This window comes from Panthera onca, chromosome A2, assembly GCF_046562875.1.
Source record: "Panthera onca isolate mPanOnc1 chromosome A2, mPanOnc1 haplotype 2, whole genome shotgun sequence".
In the NCBI taxonomy this organism is placed as follows: domain Eukaryota; kingdom Metazoa; phylum Chordata; class Mammalia; order Carnivora; family Felidae; genus Panthera; species Panthera onca.
The window spans coordinates 134,846,578-134,856,389 of NC_138340.1; positions in this window are offsets into that span (position 1 = coordinate 134,846,578).

Consider the following 9,812-nt stretch of genomic DNA (forward strand, 5'->3'; position numbering starts at 1 on the left):
GGATAACACTGCACAGAACATGCATATATCTTTTTGAGTTGCTGGGTTTTTTCCCTCTTTGGATAAATACCTAGAAGTGAAGTTACTAAATCAAATGGTAGTTCTATTTTTAATTTTTTGAAGAACCTCCATACAATTTCCCAATTGACATTCCCACCCAACCGTTCACGAGGGTTCCCTTTTCTCCACATCCTTATCAACACTTGTTATTTTTTGTCTTTTTGATAGTAGCCATTCTAACATGTGTAAGGTGATATGTCATTGTGGCTTTTATCATCATTGTGTTTCCCTGATGATTAATGATGTTGAACATCTTTTCATGTGTCTGTTGGCCATCTATGTATCTTCTTTGGAAAAATGTCTATTCAGATCCTCTGCCCATTTGTTAATTTTGTTTTCTGTTGAATGGTTGATTTCTTTATATATTTTGGGTATTAACCCCCCTTACCAGTAAATGATTGGCAAATAGTTTCTCCCATTCCATAGCTTGCCTGTTTGTTTTGTTGATGGTTTCCTGTGCTGTGCAGAAGCTTTTTGGTTTGGTGTAGTCCCACATATTTGTTTTTGCTTTTGTTGCCTTTGCTTTTGGCACCAAACTTAAAAACTCATCGCCAAGGCCTGTGTCAGAGAGTTTCCTGCCTGTGTTTTGTTTCAGGGGTTTTATGGCCTCAGATCTTATGTTCAAGTCCTTAATTCATTTTGAGCTAATTTTTGTGTATGGTGTAAGATAGTAGGCAGTTTCCTTCTATGTGGCTGTTCAGTTTTCTCACCACCATGTATTGAAAAAACTGTCCTTTCCCCATTGTATATTCTTGGCTCCTATGTTGTAAATTAATTAACCGTATATGCATGGGTTTATTTCTGGGCCCTCTATTCTGTTCCATTGATTGGTGTGTCTATTTTTATCCAACACCATACTGTTTTGATTACTATAGCTTTGTAATATAGTACAAGATCACAATTTAAACATTCCAAAGTGAAGCCTCCTGGGCAAATAGATCAAATTCTGACCTATTTTGGGCAAACTACTGAACGTCTCTCAAATAGGCTAATCCTACTTACTTCACAAAGTCATTTGAAGACTAAAAAATAGTATGGAAAGGTACCTGGTACACCATAGTTGCTCATAAATTGTGATATTATTATTACCTTCAATCTTGGACAGTAAGAGCCCAGGTAACCTGTGGTTGATTAAAAAGGAAAATTAAGCCTGAGAGGGACCTTGTAGATGTTTAAATCCAAATCCTTACTCCCTCCTTGATCTGATACCTGCTTTATACATTAGAAGCAGAGTTGTGATTTCACCTTTTCCTTCAGTATTAATGTGGGAGTGTGTGTGGACGGTGGGGAGGGGGAGCACATAAGAAGGGTAACAAGACAGTGACAAAATGGCGGCACCTTCCCTCTCAGTGCCAGACACCTGAAGAATACCTCCACCCCTTCTTCTTTCCTTAAACTCCCTACTATTTCTTTAATTACCTCTCTAATGACTAATTTCCTTTTTTCTTGTTTGGTCTTGAGACCTAGAATATACATGAGACATGAAAAAAAAAAATCTGTCTAAATTCCAGGAAAATTGCACGAAGGCACAATAACAGGAGTCACAATTCTCAGTATTCATGTCTAGAAATTATTACTGTTCTTTGTTTCACTCGAATGGATGGTTAATGATTATTCAGATTCAGGAAAAAGTGGGCTTAATACAGTATTGTTTTAGTTATATGATATATGTTTGGAAGATAAGGAATACTTCATTAATATTATAATCCATCTGGATGACTAGACAGGTAACTACACAATTTAGACAATTTCAGGAGATAGGTATGCAGACATTATGCCCCAAAGTAAGAAATACTTATTGCTTTTAATTCCATAAAATGTTTTTCCTTTTCATACTTGACATTTTTCTTCAAGACAATCTCAATTCCCTATCTATCAAAAATTGGAAATAAGTTCAGTCATAAACCAGTGAAATATTTCAGTGGTGAATTTAAGGTAATAAAACAGAGGCCTGCCCAAACTGTCCTTTGTTATAAATTACACCCAGAGGTCTAGATTACGTCAGCCTAAGGTATTGATCACAATGCTGAGAGGTTTATAACTACTATTGACTTAGCATGCGACCCAGGAGCAGAAATCTAGGAAAATTGCAAAAGCATATCTACAGTAATGAAAAGCCCATCATTAATAGAACTTACTATCCTGTCATCTAACTAGTACTGTGTTGGCTTTAAGACAAATATTTAACAAATGCTGGAAACAGGATTCTGTCTTCTCCCTTTTCTCCATTGCTGGCTTCTGAGGTATTCTGATAAATGTGTTTCCCTTCATACCAACAAAAAGTATGGGTTAAAAAAAAAAACTGAAATGAATTAATTAGCCCCCCATAAAACTAGCATCCAAACATTCAAACAGCTCCTAATCCTTTAGTATTATTTTTTTCTTTTTTTTACTGAAGAACTAATTCCCCAGATAGACTAATTTAGAATAGGACTTATGTCCTATTATCCTGGGCAGTGAAACCCTACCTGGTTAAGCATTCTGAAAACTAGTTAGTGTTAAAGAAGCAATTCTGGAATGAAAATGGATGTATATTGGATGCATAAACAGAATTTTTAATTTAAGTAAACTAGTACTAATTGGATATTATTTTGAAGCTCTAGATCCAGACTACAATGATAATTAATTTTTATCCTTGAAAACAAGTCCTTTGTTTTTATGCATTCACTTTTTCACTGTCACATGCGTGCATTCTTTTCACCACATGAGTTCCAGGCTGGCAAAAACATCCACTAATCCTTAGACTTCTGGGTTGGAACGACAAAAATGCATAAAATCTTACCAGGCCAAAAGAGATCAACTTTAAAAATCTTTGGCATCCAAACATGTCAGAACTGTTTTTCACTGACTCCCCAAGCCATTTGTATTCCCCATTATGGTCCATGGGATCTATAATATCAGTTCCTACTTTTATTGGGCAGCCTGGAATTTTTAAGAACCATATTTCATTCACCTTTCTCGGTTGTTTATAATTTTCACAGTTGTCTTGTGAGTTTTCTTTCTGTCTCTAATTCTAAAAGTATTGGAAGTGGTAATGGACACACTGCTCTCTGCCAGCTGAAGCCATCACTTTGACGTTTGCCCCTATATCCTGGTGACATCTGTTCTTTCCATTATAGTCAAGCTGGGCCTTTCCTTCTGTAGAACTGTATTCAAAAACCACCATATTTATCAGGGGCAACTTCTTGTAAACAAGAAATGCTAAATTCAGAGCCTTTGTGAAATCCTGCCACATAATGTCTGAAGTCAGTCACATGATCTTCAGATATTATTTCAGCAGTCCCAATAAAGAAAAATTGCAGAGAAACCCAAATATCCTATCAGGATACTTTTGCAAGCTGTTTCTAATTTTTTGTTGGACTAAGAGAATTAAACATAGGGAATTTAAATGAGCTTTGGTGGTAGCCGAAGGGTCTGTGAAAACACATGGGTAAAGCAAGAAGTCACTATCACATAGATACTAAAAAAACATATTTCAGAAAGAAAATATCCAGTGTTAAAACTACATAGATATTTGCTTCTGAAAATGAACTTAATTGATAAAAATAATGATGATAATAATGACCTCATCCCAAGACATGTTACAGGAATTAATGACTGTCTGGCAGCTAATGGACTAAGGTAATACTCTCAGAAATTAGTCTTGCTTTAATGAAATGCTGTTTGTTTAGTAAACGAATGCTTGAGATGACAGAAGTAAAAAATCAGGGCTGCTAACCATCAAGCCTGGTTGATTCACAGGGGGGGAAAAAGTTAATGCAGAAATGTGCCACGTGCTGCTCTTATTCATTTTTTTATTCATTTGTGATTCAGAAAAAGTACATATCCTTTAATTTTTTCTTTCATACATCTGTCTCCCACTTTTACCCCGGGGATATGTTTACTTATGGATTGTTTTATTGACACAGAATTAATCTGTTAAAGAAAATGTAACTCCCTCTAGTGCAAGCATAACAAATTTAAAATTATGATCGCTTTCAATTATTTATTTTAAAAACTATGATGTGAAGAAAGTGAATCCTCCACGTGGGCTTTAGAATGTTGTCTCTGAATTATACTTGGCCTAAAGGTCTTTATACAACATCTCTTTCCAAGATTATTCTAACAACTGACCTCCTGATTCTGTCTTAATATCCAAAACCAGCTGCCAAAATCATATAATATATCTGATTACATCATTTCCCAGCTTGAAAACCTGTGTCCATTCCTAGAGGGTCCCTGCATGAATTCTTTATGTTGTTATGTCATGTTTTGTGTTTTTTAAGTATGTATCCTCATGGGAAAACATTTTTAGACAAAAAGATATAAAGTGCACAGGAAATATTGTCTGACCACTCTTTCCTCTATCCTCTATCCTCACTTCCTAAAGGTAAACAACATTAACAGTTTCTTGTATATTCTTCCAGAAACTTCCACCTTGCATTGGTTCTAAACTAAGCCAGGCACTTTCAGGACATCCTTCAAAAGCCTCCATTTTATTGATTAAACTATCATTCATCATAATCTGTTAATCAAGAGATTATCTCTCTACCTTTGTAACTTTTAATTTATACCAAAAATATCCCCCTTTTGGTATAAGCTGAATAAACAGGGCTAGACCAAACTATTTGGACTACCAACTGCACACGAATTGGCTTATAATTTGGGTGTCCCTTCAAACTGTTATCCTTGAAATATTTTCTCAACTTTTATTTAAATAGAAGATTGAAATTATGTTCTTTTAATAAAAAAATTTAAGAACGGATTTACTCATTTCCATTTAACAAAGCAGAATCAATATCCTAAAAAAAAAAAATTAGCAAAATATTGTACTTTTCTAAAACTCTAATTCTGTTTTGCAGTATTCCAACCAAACCAGCTTGGAAATCATAAAGGGTTTTAAACTTAGGTAATAAAAATAAATCACCCATTCCTGATATGCAGCATTCTGTGGCGGATTATTTTTAGAATTTCAGCTGACTGACAACTTTTAACTGACTGGAACTGTACTTACGTGTGGCAAATATACACCACAGAGATGGGTTGTTTACTGTAGCAAGTTATTTTGCTTCACTCCAACTGTCCTTTTGGCAGAAGTACACCCAACCTAATTTTGCCCGTTACATAAGGAGCCACATGTGGAAACCTGAATCAGCTGACATCATATTACTGACTTAATCCAGCCATAATTCAGTGCCCAGTGACCTGGCAGGCCAACCTCTTGGTCTCATTCTGGATAAAAGCGCTATAGCATGGAGGCTAGGTGGATACACTTTGGGATCGGACACCCTAAGTTTGAATCATTTCCACCACTTATCAGCAGTGTGATTTTGGACTAGTTGCTCAAACTTTCTAAGCCTCAGTTTCCATATCTAGAAGATGGAAATGCAAATGGTGACTTCCTCATAAAACTGTATGAGGATTGACTGGAACAATACATGCATAACCCTCAATAAGTGGCAGTAATTATTTCTGGAGAGTTTGGTTTTATCATCATCATCATCATCATCATCATCATCATCATCATCATTTATAACCTGCCTTGCTCCACAAAAAGATTGAATGTGGAAGATGCTAGAATAAAATTACCATGAAACAGGTTCAAAGTTTTGGCACAATCCAGAAATATGTGAAGGTAAAAGGCATGAAAACATCTTTTTTAGTAGTACCAGCCTGGATGTTAGGAACAATGGGCCCCTCGTCCAGTCTGACTTAACTGCTAGTGAGACCCTCGGTGTCAATCTTTTAAAGTTGTACTATTCTTCTCTATAAAGTATGAGGATAATTATATTCACAGTGTTAGCTATAAATATGAAATAATATAATAAGGTTTTAGACAAATATAGGTATTATGGTTATTCAATTCATCAAAAAAATTTTTTTTATTTCAAAAGTCTGCTTAGAATTCATCTGATGTATAAAAATTTGCTCTAACAACCCCAGCACTTCCTTTGCTCCAGCATAATTGCTGGAGTTGTTTATAGAGATTTGGACTTAGAATCAATGGGCTCAGGATTGGAGAAGGGCATGAAGCTGGCCGTGGGCCTCAGCACGGGTGTTCTGAACGCTCATTGCTAGCTGACCCTTAAACAACTCCCTGTCCTCTTTGGAGTTCAAAGTTTGGGGGTGAAATCACTGCCCCTTCTCAAAGATAAACAAAAATGCAGATCTGAAGTGGTGTCCTGAGCTAACATGAAACAAGTTGAGTTTGAATCTCATCAGGGCAGTGTTTTTCCAACATAATAAATTGCTCTTTGTTTAAATCAGAAACTGAATTCATTTTATTTTCCAAAATGGGCCCTGCCAGGTTTCCTTGATTTAATTGTATCTTTTTTGTCTGCTGACAATGGAAAGCAGAAGAAAATAGTCTTGGTTAGGAAATGAAATATTACCAAGAAAAACAGGCATTCTCACACTGTATGAGGTAGTTTTTCTTTTTTTTCACATTCAATTTTTTTATAAGAAAAAAGGTCTCTACCCTTTGAAACAACAGCATTATTGCAGCTACTGTTAGGTCATATCTACATGGCCCAAAAGAAAATGTTGGAAAGAAAATTAACTAGTTCATAAGGGTATGGACAACATTATTTTTAAAAGGAAATAGTTTTTCATACGTAGAAAGAATAACAAATGATAGCAAAGAACAGTGAGAGTTGCAACACTTATTTAAATAACTCAAATAAAGATGTATGATTTTAAAGCATCTGTGGAGTTCAGGTAAAATCATTTAGAGGGAACACAAAATAACCAAATCATTACTGTAATTCTTCAATTTATTTAGCTAAAATAGCCCTTGCTTTAATAGCAGGAAAAAATTCAGTCCTGATTGACTGATATGGAGGTCTCGTAATGAAAGAATAAGGGTTTGAAGCAAGAAAAGGCCAGGTTTCCATCCCCAGCTCTGCCACTACTCACTATTTGCCAGGAAAAAAAATACTGGATTTTCATTTATTCGATTTTAAAATATCTCTGAGAGTCTTACATGGTAGGCACTGTTCTAAGGAAGAAAGATACACCAGGAAATATACTAGACAAGACTATTGATCCCATGGAGCACTTACTCCAAAGCAAGGGAAAAGATAAGGAAGGAAGGAAAGGAAGGAAGGAAGGAAGGGAGGGAGGGAGGGAGGGAGGGAGGGAGGGAGGGAGGAAGGGAAGGAAAAGACAGGAAAATGGATGGATAATGGCTGGGTGTATAGACAGGTAGATAGATACACAGGAGAGATAGATACACACAAGTTATTTTCAAATTGTTATAAGTGCTGTGAAAGGAATAAATAGGATAAAAGGTAAAGATTAAAATGGCTACTTGGCGTAGGGTGATAAGGAAAGGCCTCTCTAAGAGAGGAAAATGTGAGCTGAGGCTGACAGGTAAGAATGAGCCAGCAGTATGACGGGCTGATGTGGAGCCATCAAGGCAGGGAGAACACCAAGTACAAAGACTGTTTCTGGAGGCAGGAGGGAGCCTGTTCAAGGCCCAGGAAACAGACCTGCATGGCAGTAGTATGTTGAGCTGGGTGGGAAAGAGTGATATGAGGCAAAGTTGAAAATGTAAACAAGTTAGACTTCTAAATGTGTGGGAAGCTACTGGAGGGTGTTAACCAGGGTTTTTTAAAGATCGGTCTAGCTGCCAAGTGAAAATAGATTGTAGCAAAGCAAGAGAAGAAGCAAGGTGGCTATTTAATAGTATTTGGCCTGAGATCATGGTATCAGGTGGGATGGAAATAGGACGGAGGCAGCAGAGATGAAGATAAGTGAACAGATTTGAGAGGCATTTTGAAGATGAAATGAACAGAACATGCTGATGGACTGTATGTGGATATGGAGGGAAAGGGAATGATCAAAGGCAACTCTTAGATTTTTGGCTTACACAAATAGATGGATGTCACCAGCTATTGAGAGAAAACTGGGAGAGTCACAAGTCAGATCAAGAGTTCTACTTCAGACATTTCAACTTAAGATGCCTTTTAGCCAAAGAACTGAAAATGCCAAGCAGGCATTTGAATATGTAAGTCTGAAGCTTAGAGGAACAAAACCATCAACATTTGGTTGTATAAAGCCATGGAACCAGACAAGATCATCTAGGGGGAGAAGCTACAGAGGCCAAGGATAGAACTTCAGGGCACTTCATGTTTAGAGCTCAGAGAGATAAGATTGAGAAGTTACTTACTTCATTATAAAATACAAACTTATGGAAAAATTAAATAAAGTATGTATGCTTTGCTACTAGCTGGTTAAAGCTACTTAACAATTGTTAATTTCTTCCATTTTTTTTTAACCTTCTTTCTGCTCACTCCCACCATGCAAATATGATTAACCTCTGGTTCTAAAAAGAAGTGAGCTACTGCATACCCAAAGGAATAAAAACCTATCACTTCTTTCACCTCTATTTATCTAGGTCCCAAGTGAATATAATAAGCAAGCAAAGATCATACCCTAACCAGTCATTATACATCATGACCGGTAATCCTAATGACAAGTCTCGTCTATGCTTCTGAAGAATTCCATTTCATTCTAATTGTTCTAAAGTTTCTATTACTAAATCAACACAAATTATATCCAAGCTTGTCTTCTTTCATTTTAAATTGGAAAGATGTTCATCCTGCGTTTTCCCGCTCACTTTGAACACTTTAACTCCTGCTTTCACTTAGATGATAAGCTTATATGATCGTTACTGTACTTCAAGCAAGTTCCTGAAAAAAAAAAATGCTCCACAGTTAATCTAGAGTGTGTGTATCAGGACTGGGCTCAGAACACCCCAAAACAACTGTGGCTTAAATGAGAGAAGAGCTTCTTTCTCGTACACAAAACAAGTTGGAAGTCAGACAGTTGGGTCTGGTGTGGAGGCTACAAAATGTTATCAGGGACCCAGCTCCCATCTTTCTGCCTGCCGTCCCAGTGCATGACTTCTATCCTCATGGTCACCTTTGTGGTCCAGATGGCTTCCTGAGTTTTTGAAAGAAGGAAAGGCTGAGTCAACATCCTTTAAGAACCTTTCTAAAAGGCCTGCAGAACTCTTCCACTGCTATATTTGGCCAGAATATAGTCTTAGAGCTACCCCTAGATTCAAGGGGTGACTGGGAAATGTAGTCCTTTACTTTTGGCTTCAATATGCCCAAATGAAAACCAGGGTTCTTTTAAGGAAGGGGAGAATGGATATGAATAGGCAACTAATAATCTCTTTTACGGTATGTATACAAGACCACTATCAACTAGTGTTTTTTTATGGAATAAAACACTGAAGAATATTCTTTTTTGGGGTCACCTGGGTGGCTCAGTCGGTTAAGTGTCTGACTTCAGCTCAGATCATCATCTTGCAGTTTGTGAGTTCAAGCCCCACATTGGGCTCTGTGCTGATAGCTCAGAGCCTGGAACCTGTTTCAGATTCTGTGTCTCCCTCTCTCTCTGTCCCTCCCCCACTCATGCTCCATCTCTGTCTCTCAATAATAAATAAACGTTAAAAAAAAAGAATCTTCTTTTTTTAATGATTAATCCAAAAAATATGAGCTGTCCCTGACTTGGCTATCCATCATGGGATCAAGTTTTATCCCATCTAATCTCAGCAAATTCAACATTAATGGACTGTAATTGTTTGATGGGGCACTTGGTCAGGCAATGTAGGTGATACAAAAATTTACAAATCTTTCCATAATTTACACTTGTATTAGAAAAAAAAATAAGGACAGAAATCCTAACTGTGGTAGATTATTGTAATAAGCATAGAAATCAAGCAATTGGGGAATTCAGCATATAAGGAGATTCATTATGCTAGA